Source organism: Chinchilla lanigera, unplaced genomic scaffold, assembly GCF_000276665.1.
Source record: "Chinchilla lanigera isolate Chin_1 unplaced genomic scaffold, ChiLan1.0 scaffold00039, whole genome shotgun sequence".
Lineage (NCBI taxonomy): Eukaryota > Metazoa > Chordata > Mammalia > Rodentia > Chinchillidae > Chinchilla > Chinchilla lanigera.
The window spans coordinates 5,552,391-5,567,514 of record NW_004955440.1 but is presented as its reverse complement, the minus strand read 5'-3'; the positions used below and the strand labels follow the sequence as shown (position 1 = coordinate 5,567,514).

Sequence of the window (15,124 nt, the reverse complement as noted above, 5' to 3'; positions counted from 1 at the left end):
ACTTCCGGCGGCGCAGGGCGCGCGGCCGGACTGGCTCTGCCTCTCTCCCTGCCTGCCTGCCCGCCGGGCGCGGGCGGGAGCGGTCCGGCCTCGCTTGGGCCGGAGCTTTCTTGCACCAGCAGAAAACCTCCCTCTCCTCGAAAGGCCGCCGGTGACGCCTTCTGACCCGTGTGAGGCGCGGAAGGCGCCGCCGTTTCAGCGCGCACTGTTCTCTTGGCGTTCAACCAGTCTAGAGCGCCGAGGTGCGACCTTGGCTCAGCTCGCTTTGCCGGCCGGACTGTGCGCCGCAGAGACAGCGTAGGACGTGCCGCGGTGTTCGGCCGCACGCGAGGGGCAGCTCTCAGGCGGGAGGGGAGAGTGTGCGGAGACCCGGAGGTACGAAGACCGGGCAGCCACCCAGGACTGGGCGAGGGCGAGTAAAGCTGAGCAGACGGCCGAAGAATGCCCTTACGGTTTAGAGAATGGCGCGATCGGAGAATCTGCCCACCCTGCCGTGGAAGGAACGTGACTTAGCTGCCAGTAGTGAACCTCATTGAAGAGGTCTGAGAGTCCCCCTCTGCCGTGGCATGCCCAGGCCCCCATGCGCGCGCATGGATATCATCACTCCAGGCTTCCGACTTTTTATCACTATGTTAGCTAACTTCTGGTCTCTTCCCCAGCTTCCCCAGAAGAGGGAAGAGGTACGAAAATACTGTTTTATTGTATGTCAAATACTAAACAAAGCATACATTTATGTCATCTTTTTAGTCCTCAGCAAATTCTGCAGTTATATAGTAGAAATTATTCCCAGCTTGCAGCTAGAAAGAGGACCACAAATAATCCAAGGCGCTATGTACTTGAAGGGGCAGATGCCCCTTTCTTCAGATTGATAACACGGTGGTGTGTGTTAAGGCACAAAACGTGTTTGAAGTCTCATCAGCGCCACAAGTTTATAGAAAGTGATAAGCAGTGTAAAAAGTTCACGTTGTACTGAGTTGGTAGAAAATTTACCCAGTTAAAGGAACTCTAGAAGTCTAAAAAGTAGAAGTGGAAGTGAACATTGGGGAGGGGGAGGGGAAAGGGGAAACATTAGTACAAACATTTCAGCATCCCTACGGCCAAAACTGCTGTCCTCACTATAGCTGTGTGTTAACTTCTGTGTGACAGAGACCTGGAAGTTGAATGTATTTTTTTTTTCTTTTGTACTGATGATTGAACCCAGGGCCTCCCGAATGCTAGCCACTAACACTACCAATGAGTTAGGCCCCCAGCCCTTTTATTTTTTGATTTTAGGTTGTTTTGAGGCCGGTCTTATCTTGCTAAATTGTCCAACTTGGTCTAGATCTCACAATCCTCCAGCCTTGGCCTGCATGGAGCTGAGCTTACAGCTGAGCTTACAGCTTACAATACATACAATTTTTGAGGCAGTTGAACTACTTAAATACCTCAGTATTATGTAAACCCCCCCAATAATCAGACTTTATTAAACATCTAATAAATGTGATGTGCTGAAGAAATCAAATAAGTCCTTCCAATAAATTTGCAATTGGAAACTAAGAATGAATGATACTTGCTAACCATTCAAAATTCACTGAGATCAACGTAGAGGCTGGTTCAATGAACTTCCACCAGAAGGATATCAACTTGTCCCCCAGGGTATTTTCCACTGAGTCTTCACCAAGCTTCATCTCCTAGCTTTTTTTTTTTTTTTTTTTTTTTTGTCTTTTTGAGACAGGGTCTCACTATGCAGTTCAACTGGACTTGATCTCACTTTGTAGCCCCGGATGGCCTCAAACTGGCAAAGCCTTCCAAGTGCTGGGATTACAGGCGTGTACCACCACGCCCGGCTTTATCTCCTAGCTTTTAGTGTTAACATACGACATTTCTTCGTACCTTACAGTAGTCAGTGACATTATCCACTAATAAAAGGACACTGGGTAGCAAGAGTGGACACGTTCATAAAAATGTGATTGTTTAGCAAAGTAGAAGATAGCTTTATTGTCAGTAGGTTTGGAGTAAATCTGGAGGCTGTACTACCAGTCTATAAAGAATTCAGCCCGCCCTGCAGAGCACACCTTTAATCCCAGTACTTTGGGAGGCTGAGACAGGAGGCTCACAAATTCAAGCCCGGCTTGTGTAGTTTAACAACCTGGCAAGGGCCTGTCTTAAAGTAAAACATTAAAAGAAAAAGGCCTGGGGGTCTAATTCCATGGGAAGACCCTGGGTTCAATCTGCAGTACTGAAAACAACCTACCTTTCTTTGATTTTTCTACTGACTGGATACCAACTGGAAAACTAGTCTACTTGATACAGTATACTTTCAATTTGTGCTGCTCTAAGAAAAATTTAAAAATAGAGAAATAAATTGGATATGGTAGTGCATGCCTGTGAAAATCCCCACACTCTGAAAGGCTGAGGAAGAAAAATCCCAAGTTCAAGCAAGGGCTTGTCAACTTACCGTGACCCTGTCTCAAAATAAAAGTAAAAAATAAATGGCTGGGGCTGTAGCTCACTGTAAAGGCCCTGGATTCAATCGGCAGTACTTGCAGTCAAAGAGAGAAAGAGAAATAAGGTTTCATCACTATTGAAGATAACACTGTGTCTCCAGTCCAAACTGTGTAAGGCATTAGCATTACAGTCACCTAACTCCTTACACACAACATTTTCAGACGCGTATTCATTTCTGGTACATGAAATTCCATTTTCTTTTCCCTTGTCTTTCTTCTTCTAGTCTGGCTTTTCTCTTACCTGTGAATTCCTAGTTTGATAATACTTTTATCTTGACTTTTTCAGGATATAAAGAACTTTATAAAGATATAAAATTTCAGAATTAAAGCATTACACCTACAACCGTGGTGTAGTGATGCCTATAACAAAAAGTACTAATAATTATGCACTCATATTTAATCTTTGGTCTTCAGATTATCTCTCTTCTACTGCAGAAGAGGTGATTTTTGTTTTTCTTCCATTACCGTGTGAAGAGTAAGAGTTGAGTTGCAGTTGAATAATTGGCAGACTGCCACATTTTATACCCGTTCAATTTAAATCCGGATTAAAATTTTTGAGGCTTTTGGAATGCTAGTAATCCTGAAAGTCTGAATGATTAAGTGCCTAATGAATTAGAAATTCTCCTCCGCTGTGGAAATAGATCATCTTGGAAAAATCTTGATTATTTTACCTGCAGGTTCTCTGTAGTGTCATAGAAGAAAAACAGTAAAAATGACCTCTTCCAGAGGATTTTCCAAAATGCCTAAAGCATCTTCCTGGCACCCTTTAAGGACTCTCATCCAAAGTCACTTACAGTTGCTCGATCTCTTTTATTGTGCTGGGATCCAGGTAATCAAGGCTGCCATGATCTACGCCCCAGTGATTTCTCTCTTCTGCTTGTCCAGCTCATCTTCCTTCTGCTGGCATCCTAGCTCTGCTCATTCTTTGCTCTAAGGTAACCTGAGAAGCTTCGCCCCAAAGGATGCCTCCAGTCCTCCACCCTGCTCTCCAGCCAGAGGTCACTGGCCTCAGCAACCCCCTGATTGCCTCTAGAGAGGCAGCTGCTCAAGTTTCCTCCTCTTTCAGTCTGCTCAGCTATGACGGTGTTTCTGGGTCAGAGTCTGTGGTCCCAGAAAGACACACTCTTCTCTGAATCAGGAATATACCTGGTTAAAAGAGTTTATAAACATCCATCCTTGCCCTGCTCATAAGGTGGGTCCCAATCTCTATCCTTCTGCCCTTGAACTGAGGCCACTTTGCCTCTGAACGTGACCCAAAGGATGGCAGCTCCACTGTCTATTTCTCAAGGCACACGAAGGGGCCCTGTGTCCTAGATAATAATCTCTGGTTGGATCCTCTCCTGTTTTGCTCAGACTCTGGCCCCAGGCCTCCCAAGGAAGAGGCGTATAGAATTAGGCCCTGTGCACCATGGGCCAACAATTGTTTCTTTTTTCTTTTTAACTTTATTATTATATGTTTGCAGTACACAGTGATTACAGTCATCATGGGGAGTTGGTACATGTACCAAACGCAGTTTAGTTCTAGAAGCCAGTCTTATGGTTGACCTTCTTCATTGTTGCTGGGATTTTGTTCCAGTCAGGTAATAGGTGAACGTTGAAGCCTTGGAATCTCTGGACCTCTGTGTTTTTTGGCTGACTTTCCACTGATCTGTTCTATGGAGTTCTATTCACTCCTTACTTCCTTTCTGCCATCGATTCCCCTGCTTTAGAAACCACACCCTGTGGTCTCATTTTTGTCAGTTCTCCATTCATACCCCTACACAACACTGAGTGGCCATCTGGCTCCGGATGGTTCTCTCTGTATTCACAGTCCTTCGCTGGCAAACAGCCTGCTGGATTGGAAATCCTGCTATAGTCTTTTCCAGAATCAGAAACCAGACTGCACCAACTCCGGAGGCCTCTGCCTGCCGCTTCCAGCGCTCAGAGAAAGCAGCCTTTGCCGCTGTCCCAGACACGCATGTCCCCAGGCTGTGCCTGCTCCCACATAGGTGTCTGGTCATGGTGATTTGAGGCGCTGCCTTCCACCCCTTGCCTGCCCAGCCGTAGCACACTCCTGACCTTCCCTGTCTGCACTATGCCAGGTTGGAGAAGAGCTAATTCAAAGACTACGTAAACCCTGGATATTCTCTTAGCGAACTCATCCCTCATTCTACAAAAACACGGGAAAATGTCGCCATGTCCCATGCAAACACTATGATGTTTTGTTATTAAAAAGAATGAAAGAGATTTGTATAATTTTTCCTCTTGAAATATGTATTGACTTCATTTTGCAGTTTTCCTTGTGGTTTAGAGCCAAGACAATTTTTCCTCCATTTCTCAAACAACTTGAGAAAACATGGGAGCACTTCCGGGCCCTTGGTACTATACCTATCATGAGAAAATGAGCCTTAAAGGATTAAAGAAAGAAAAGAATGGCTCTAGAAAGGAGGGAAGGAGGTGAGCACTTCTTCAGGTTGCCATGACACTGGTTAGCCTTGGCCCCATTCTCACCTGAGTCTCTGGCTTGCCCGGGTTTTAATGACCCGGTGGGCTTCTCTCCCCCATCCCTGCCACAGCCACTCGCCTTTTGCATGTGGAGCTCACACCACACTCCCCGTTTTCCCTGCGCCAGCTGGCCTGCCTGGATTGTGAATTGTAGATATCGCCAGGCTTTATGTCCCTTTCAGATCTTTCTTCCATCTCTGAGGACTCTCTGCCATACAACTGCTGCTTGGACTTTGGCATTTGTTTTCTTTACCTTGTAGAAATGAGGATGTTCTCCTGAGATTGTACCCTCTCACGTTTATAGCTGCACTAGGCTCTCTGAAACTTCTCACTAGCACCAAGAGCCAGCACAGCATATCAGATGCTTCAGTCTTGCCCTTTTTACTGGGTCTATCAGCTAAGCCCACTGATGTCCGAAGCAGGATAGCTACCAGAAACCACACTTTAAATGTTCCTACTTAAGTGCCTGTCCACATTTCTCTGTGATCTGAGTGTCTCTTTCTCTGAAGGAGGCCTGCCGCCCACTTTCCTGTGACACCACAGCTATACTTCTCTGTGGCTCTTCCGATCCCCGGGTATGGGGATCCGGCACATACACAGGAAAACTGAAATGTCCACAGCAGTTACCCCCGATGATGTCTCTTCTAAATATTAACTGTTACTTTCTTTCATAGTGATCAGCAGATTGGCTTTCACTTCCTAGGCTATCAGGTTTTATACTCGTGATTCTGTAATTTGAATATACTACTTCAAATGAAATTACGCATATTTCATGTACACAGTACGCCAGTGAAGAGAGAAAGCCTGCAATGATATATTATTGCCTTTTTAGTCTCTTTTCTTTGTTTGCCTCCCAAATTAAGCTAGCCTTTGTAAATTATGTTCCGCTATAGTTTGAAGTTTGGAAAGGAAATGTGATGAATGTTTTTATTTTCATGTTGTCAAGAGCTCAGCAAGAATTTACCTCTCTTTTGGCTCTGGACCCTACTGTGTGCAAAACAAGTGTGCCAGGATCCTAGCTTCTTTTCTCAATACTGATTTAAGCTGTTTTCTTTTTTTTCTTTAAAAAAAAAAAATCCCCTTGGTTGTAATCATTTAACCTTAGAAGTTCTAGATGTTCATTTAAAGTAGTACTGTGCTTCATTGTCAAATTCTTCCTTATGACTTTGATTTTATTTTATTCATTTATTTGTTCCAGGAGAGATCTAATACATCAAGGAAAATATGGTTAAGGTCCTCAGTATTTACCTTATGCTGTAAACTCAGTTTTATTCTTCCACTGGCACAGTGTCCACAGGCCATGTGATGACTCTGGTCCTGTTTACCTTCGCATTTCTCTCCACCTTCTCTGCTCCATATCTCAGCTGGCTTTCTGCTGAGTTAGGCCAGCAGGGCGTACTATAAGGTGACTGAGGAGTGGGAGAATACAGGCTATTCACCTCTCTCTCTGCCTTTGGCACCAAACCCAGTAAGCACTGTTTTTCTCAAGGGTCCATGTCCTGCTTCCCAGGCCCACCACAGAGTAAACCTTGGGCTCTGGAAATAACCACCTCCTCCAGCCCGCCTATTTAAAAGTGGTTTCCTGTGTTTTGAGTCCCGGGATTCTTCTCCGTTTTTCTGTCACTTGTGCAGTGGATTCCTTGTATCAGATTCTTTGTTTGAAGTAATAAATGTGGTTCCTATTAAGCTGGTTGGATGCAGTCCATTTCATATTTTCATAAAACTTTTACCTTGCTTGGAGTGATTGTTTCATAGGAAAGTTACTCACATTAAATATAAGAATCTCTGTGCTCCTCCAAATGGCTTAACTAAAGAAATTTTTTTTCTGCTCCTTCCTCTCTGTACATGCTCCCTACGTTCCTTACCCAGCCCATACTCTGCCCTCTTCTACTCTTTACAGCCTTATAACAGATGCTGTCTGTGTTTTGGAATCACACTTCCAAAGGAGTGTTGGGATCGCTGCACAATGATTTAACTTTATTTTTAAATTCTGTTTTTAAAAATGTTCTTTAATTAGTTTTACAGAGTAATAGGTTATTTTACAGTAGATTTGCACATGTGCCTAATAGACTTTAATCATTTCCCCATAATACCCTCTTTCCCGACCCTAGCCCTAGTTTCACATTTTTGGGGGGAGGGGCTGGGGATTTAGCTCAGAGGCAAAGCACCTGCCTGGCAAGTGCAAGGTCGTGAGTTCGATTCCTGGTACCGGACAAAAAACAAAAACAAACAACAACAAAAAAATAACATTTTGGGGGGGAATTAATGTATGTCATGTATTTTGAGTGTATTCCTCCCCACCCATACATCCCCTCTTCCTCTTCCTCCTTCCCTTCTTAAGAAGAATGTTATAGCTATAGAATAAAAAAAAGAGCACTGGATTTTTCTTTTATAATTTGAATTAGTGGGACCTCGATTGACTACTTCAGCTTCTTCTTTCACAGCAATATCCTGTAAGACATGGAAGAATATAACCAGCATAGATTTATAAGGAGAAAATGAGGTAAATATATGAAAGGGTTTTATGAATGACAGTCCTAAGCAATTTAAGTGGCTATTGTTGTACAATAATAAGTAGGCCTAAATTAGTTATTTCTCTTGAAATGCATGAAAGTTTAAAAGTCAGCAGCAAAGGTAGTTCTCAGCAGAGACTTCCATAGAAATTTAACTGTTCTGCACAGCCTCGATCGAACACATGGCTTCTCAATCTCTGTTCTATTGACCTTTGGGGCTGGATAACTCTTTTTGTTGGAACTGTCCTGTGCATTGTAAGATAACTATCTTCATCCCTGCCAATACCACTCCCCCTGTCTATTTGTGGCAATCAAATCATCCCTATAAATTGCCAAATGTCCTTTAGGCTAAAGGGCACAGCCCCTTAGGGTGAAAACAACTGATCTAATAAAATCCATTTAGAAAAATGTCACCATTTTTAATTTATGATGTTAAAACAGGAGTTAAAAGAAACCTGGCTTTCCAAAGATTTGGGGAAAAGACTTCTAAAAATGTAATCTAGTCATGAAATTGAAGCTGTCTTAGAGATGTAAAACCCTTCAGTGAAAGTCAGTGGTTACTGTTATAGCATGGTGTGTGTTACTAAATATTAATGTTAATCTTGTTAAGTGTGCATGAGCTTCCCACTCAAGATGGATGTTCTTTACACAGTTAATATCTTTTGTATTTTTTAAGTTAAGTATTAAAAACCACACTAGTACTGTACTTTCTATCTGACTCTTATATGTTGAAATCCTTTGATGTTCTTGTAAAGACAAAGAAAGTGAATATTAGTAAGAACATATATTTCCTTCATAACATGACTCATCTATTCTGAGTTTGTACTTGTATAGACTACCTTAAGTAGCTGCAAGAATTAAAATTTTATGAGCATCACAGCTAGGTCATAATCTGTAGAATCCTTCATATTATTATAGTTTCTAAAACAATGCTCTTAGCATTTAATTTTTTGTCTAAAAATTATATTAAAAATACTAATCTCAGCTCTTTGGACCTGTCCCTGATAGCTTATATCAATATGTCCCTAAAACCAGTTGCCCATCTCCACCTGTGTAGTAGCTTTCTTTTCAGATTAAGAAAATATTGAGTGAAATGAGTTGTAGTAAATGGGTTGTTTTTGCTAGGAAAACAGAAAAAAAATGTATTGTCCTTCACAGAAGAATTGGTAAGCTTTGTGGATACACAGCTCTAAGGTCAGTAAAAAAGAATACTTAATACTTTAGGAGAATTATACTCACTTTCTGATCTGTAGTTTTTCTCCTGTACTGGGGATCGTTGTGAGATACATTCTCAGCCATTTTATTTCTTATTTTGAAGAAGAATCTTGCTAAATTGCCCAGGCTGACCTGGAAATTTCAGTCTTCCTATCTCAGCTTCCCACATTGCTTGAATTATAAGTACGCACCATCATGCTTGGTTTTTCATCAATGATTTCACATTCTTGTGGTTAAACTGCTTTGGAGGAACTAAGACCCTATTCAAGGACTTATTAGCATTAATAAAGTACCAACCTAGTGACCAAAATTATATTATTCTTCTTTTAAAGATATTTTTGCCAGACAAAAAACAAAAAATAATGGGATTATAGACCAAAAATATAAAACAATCTTATGCCTGAGGAAGGTACTCACGGTTTAGGGCACAGTAGGATTAAGTTGGTTCAGGAGATTAGCGCATTTTTTTGGTGGTACTAGGGATTAAATCCAAGGCCTTTGTGGTAAATTACATCCCCAGCCCATTTTTTATTTTTTTTTAGGTCTCATTAAGGTCGCACTAAGTCCCTAAATTCCCAAGGCTGGGCTGGAAATCACAATCCTCTTGTTTCAGCTTCCCAAAGTGCTGGGATCACAGGCATGCACCACCACACCCAACTCAATTGGGACACTTTTATTTGCTGTCATACAGCTGAGTTTGAATGACTGGACCAGTCCTACCACTCCAGTGCAATTTCCTTAGTTTATCATATGTTGGCCTGCACTACCAGCTGTCCATCCCTTATGTGGGCAGTGGGATTTACAAATTGCTCAGAGAGCTTGGGCTAGCATCTCATCCTATAAGTGAATATTTTGCAGTACAATTGTTTTGTTTCTAGAATAAGAATTTAGATTGAGGAGGTATTTGCCCTATCTTTTTTTTAATGACCTGAGAGACAAAAAGCTATGCAAATATGCAAATAAATGATCTGAGCCATATCCCTCATTCTCATTTTAAATGAGAAAGGAAAGACATTGATAGTGGTCTATTTCAAAGTCTTTCCTGCTACCTCTGATTAAATTATATATCAAGATGGAGTAACAGGTACTAGATTTACTGTACATCTCCAACAACCTAAACAAAAAACAAAAAGAAATCTGAAAGAAAATCTATTAATATATTTGAAGACACCGGATACATCCCCACCTTGACAGGCTTTGGGAGTTGTATTTAATGAGATGAGGCAGTTCACTTCCTGGAGGCATGCCTTGAAGGATCTATCTTGTCCCTGGACCCTTGCTCTCATGTTCTTTCCCTTTCTCAGTTTTCTGGCTAGCATGACAACTTTCTTCTGCTCTGCCCTTCCTTCATGATATCCTGCACTGCCATGCCAGATACTTTGTCCGAGCAATGGAACATTGACTAGCACAATGGTATTAAAGATTCGATGAGCAAATTGAAGGAGCAATAGAAACTACCCAAAGTGAAACACAGAGTAGAAAAATTAAAAGAAAAAAAGCTTTAGTGAGTTTGTCGGACAACTTCAAGCAGTCCCTTAAGAAGATGAGGAGCAATTAGGAAAAAAAATGAAATAATAGAAACTTTCCCAGCTTAATAAAACCTATCAGTCAGATTAAAGAAGCTTGATGAAACCCAAGTACACGAAACTTGAAGAAATTTACACCAAGGTCCACCATCATCAAATTGTTCATAACACATGATAAAGAAAAAAATCTAAGGGCTGGGAATTTAGCTCAGGAGCACAGTGCCTGCCTGGCAAGTGCAAGGTCGTGAGTTCAATTCCTGGTACTGGAAGAAAAACAAAAAAACAAAAAGAAAAGAAAAAATTCTAAATGTATACAGAGAGAAAAATCATGTCATATATATCTGGGATGACATAAATAAGAATGGCATCAGGTTTTTAAAATTGAAAACTATATAAGTCAGTAGTAGAACAATGCTTTCAAAGTAATGAAAGGGAAAAAAAGTCTCAAATTATATTACATACTGAAATATCTTTCAAAAAGAAAAGTGAGGTAAACATATAAAAATTAAAAGAATTCATTACTAATTAGGTACATACTATGAAAAAGTTAAAAGATGTTCTTCAAACAAAGGAAACTGATACCAGTTGAAAAATTGGAGAATATACACAAAGAATGGAAAAGGTGTGGAAGCGGTAACTACGTGGAAAAAATGCATAAAATATTTTTTCTTGTTAGAAAAGCTCTTTTGAATAAATTAACAATGTATTATGTGGCTTATCAGGAATATAGTAGTCCTTCTTTATCCATGGCTTTGCCTTCCAAAGTTTTAAGTACCTGTGAATAGCATGATCTGAAAATATTAAATGGGAAATTCCAGAGGTAAATAATGTATATGTTTAAATTGCATGTTATTCTGACCAACATGATGAAAGGTTGAGCCAGATACTCTGCTCTGCTTAGTAAATATATCATCACTTTGTCCAGTGTATCCACACTGTATATGTTAACTTGCCATTAGTCATTTAGTAGCTATCTCAATTATCATATTGACTGCTGCAGCATCACAGTGCTTGTGTTCACATAACGGTTATATAGTATCTTAACAATATGTTACAATGCTAACATCATTCATCTCATCACTTAGGAATTTTATCATTTCGTATCCTCACAAGAAAGATGAATGCAGTACAGTAAGATATTTTGAGACACAGAAAGAGCACTGGTCACATAATGTTTATCATAATGTATTGTAATTCTTTAGTTATATTATTGTCATTAATCTCTCTATTCATTAATCTCTCTGATTTATAAGTTAAATTGTAGCACAGGTATGGATGGATAGGAGAAACATGGTATATAAGGCATTTTCGGGGATCCGTTAAGGGTCATAGAACATTTCCCCTGTGGATAAGGGGACTATTGTGCATAAGTAAAATGTATGACAATAATTTAAAGAGCAGGAGGGGAGAAATGGGAAGTGTGTTATTATAAAGTAATACTAGAGCTATGTCAACCTGATTGGTATTGGGTCTGAGCAATGAGAAAGTGACTAATATACATGGTATAATATCACTTGGTGATAAACTGTGATAAAACAAAAGACTCATTAAAATTACAAACTAGAGACTTTAATGAATAACTTCTCTGTAAAATGGATTCATAAAAAAGATTGGTTAATCCAAAAGAAGATAGAAAAAGAGGAAAATGAGAACAAATAATAAGTAGAATAAATGAAAACAAAATATATACTAAAACTCAACCACATAATTACATTAAAATGTAAATTAAAAATCCAAATTAGATAAAAAAGCAAGATGTGACTATCTATTGCCTAAAGTAAATTCACTTTATGTAAAGACACAAGTATATGTTAAAAGATGGAAAAAGGTATGCCCTACTAACACTGGTGAAAAGAAAAACAGTGTGGCCGTATTAATACATGGCTAAGCAGATTTCAGAGCGACAAATAGTACCAGGAATGATTTTATAAGGATTAAAGTTTCAATTCATAATGATTTCATTATCCCTATTCAGTAATAGTATAAATAGAATATCAGCTATGAAATAGGAGACTAACAATACTCATAACCAACTTGATCCAATTGGCCTTTGTATAACACTACACTCAAAAGAGTGGAATACACATTCTTCTCAAGGGCATGTGAATTGTTGTCCCAGCCAGATCATATTCTGGGCCATGAAATAATTTTCAATTGGATAATTTATTGCAATCATATAGAATATGTTCTCTGATCACAATGAAATCAAATGTTTTATGATCTAAAGATCCTTTGGAAATTTCCAAATATTTCAATACTAAATGATGTATTTCTACATAATACACTAATCAAAGAGGAAGTCAAAAGGTAAATAAAAATTACTTTGAAGTAAATAAAAACAGAAAGATAGCACACACCAATTCATGGGATACCTCTAATCCAGGGCTAGAGGGAAATATATACCACTGATACTTACATTAGAAAAAAAAAAAAAAAAAAAAAAAGCATTAACTTAATTTCACCACAAGAAAGTGACAAAGAAAAAGAAATGAAGCCAAAGCAAGCAAAAGAAATTAATGCCCATCAATAATGAAAATCAGTGGCAGCAAAAGACAGCTGTTTGAAAAGATTAATAAAGCAAATAAATGTGTAGCTATACTGACCAGGAAAAAAAAGGGGGGGAGAAAAACACTTGAGGCTTGGGATGTATCTCAGTAGTAGAGCACTTGCATAATCCTCAGGAATGAGATGGAAACATCACTGCAGATTCAACAAGCAGTAAAGATATAATAAAGGATATTATGAAGAGCTTTATGCTAATATACTTATAAACTTAGATAAAAAGACATGTTCCCTGTAAGACAAAGAATAGATAACCTGGAAAGATCATTTTCTATTAGGGACATTGGAAACTATTTCAAAAGGCTTTTTATAAAGAAAATTTCAGGTTTGGATGGTTGCACAGGTGAATTCTACCAACTCTAAAAACACTAATATCACTTCTACTCAAACTTTTCCCCACACTTTGAAGAGGTGAGAATATTTGCTAATTTTTTTAATGTGGTCAGTATTACCCTAAAATCAAAACCAGGCAATAATATTACATGAACAATTCTGAAAAACAAAATTAAGATGGAGAGCTAATAGTACCTGATTTCAGTTATTATTATAAAGATCCAACAATCAAAATATCATGATATGTAAATTCAGTAAGGTATCTGGATACAAGAACAATACAGATAAATCAGCTGCATTTCTATATGCTGAAAATGAATAACCTACAAATGCAATTAAGAGAAATATTATATTTAGAATAGTAGCAAAATGGTACTAATGCTGGACAGAGAATATAGCTCAGTGGTTTGGTTAAGTGCATGTACATAGCTCTTAGTTTTCTCCCCAGCATTGGAAAAAAATAGCACTATTACATCACATATAGTACTCTAATTCAAAACTTTTAAAATTTCTTGTACGATACACAACTATAAAATTCTTGGAAGAAAGTGTAGGTATAAATCTTCATGACCTTAGGTTGGGTAACAGTTTCTTACATAGGAAACCAAAAGCACAAGAAATCAAATAACAAAGAGCACATTAAAAACGCTCAACATCATTCGTCACCTAGGAAGTACAAATCAAAACCATGATGAAATTGACTTCACACTCACCAAACTGTCTCTGATTAAATAAATAAGTAGCAGGTATTTGTAGGTATGTGGAGAAGTTGGAAGGCTCATACACTGATTGGCCACTTTGGCAAACACCTGTAAAGTTTCTCAACTTGTTAAGTAGTTACTCTATTACGCAGTAATTCAATTCCTAGAAATATGCAAGAAAAAGAAGAATGTCTGTGTACAGAAACACTCATTCCGGATATTCATAGCAGCATTATTCATAATAATTAAAAGAGAAATAAATGTTTCCTGATTGGTGAATGAATAAACAAGCTATTCAGCTATAAAAAGGAAATATTGATTCATACAACACATAAACTTTTCCAACATAGACAAATTATAGCAGTAGAAATCAGATTTATACTTTCTGTCTAGAGCTGGAGGAATAGGAGAGATTGGGAGAGGTTATAATTAATGGGTATAAGGTTTCTTCTTGGATTTGTAAAGATATTATGCAACTGATTATGGTGCTATGTTATGATACATATCTAGATGTCCCCCAAAGACTCACATGATTATAAGTGGGGGTTTTGGGAGGATACTGAATCATGGATGTGTGATACTGGCTTCGTCACTGGTGGGTTTATAACTAGGTGTGAATTTGAGAGGTGAGACCTGCTGGGAAGAGGTAGGTCACTGTGGATATGGCCTGCAAGGGTATGTATCCATCCCTCTACTCCCTTGATCCCACTTCCTGCCTGCCATGCAATGGACTGTTTCTCCTTTGCCTTAATGCCCTGACTTTCCTCCTTTAACTTGTGGGTGTCAGGCATTTTTGTCTCACCAATGAGGAAAGTAAGTAAGACATAGTGGTTGCACAACTATGGACTCTACCAATAATTATTGAATTGTATAATGAAATGGAGAATTTTAACAAAGGTATTAAAGTTAATGAAGTACAAGACTTATACACTGAGAATAGTAAAACTTTGCTGAAATAATTTAATGATGTAAATAATGGAAAGATGTCCATATATTCAAGTGATGAATATTAAGATAAAGGTCCTGATTTTTAAGTACTCTGAAATTAGTTTGGTAGGGCTGTGAGGGCAGAAATGCAATGATGCATATAGATTTAGTTCTCCAGAGTATATGAACTTACAAGCACTAGTGTATCATTTAAACAATCCTTTCAAATTTCACTTAAAAAGTAGCATACCAAGTATGACTACTATAAAAGCAGAATGAATGAAAACAAACTAATCCTACAAAATACAGAATGGGAGAACAGTTTTTTTTTTTTTAATTTTAAAGATAAAAGGAGGGAAACATTAACAGACATACAA

At 38.8% G+C, this 15,124-nt stretch overlaps 1 long non-coding RNA gene across 3 annotated transcripts in view; it reads left to right on the top strand.

The window, feature by feature from the left end:
• The window catches only part of LOC102013342, a 67,056-nt gene that overhangs the window by 1,187 nt on the left and 50,745 nt on the right, over positions 1-15,124 (top strand). The window lies entirely within an intron of this gene.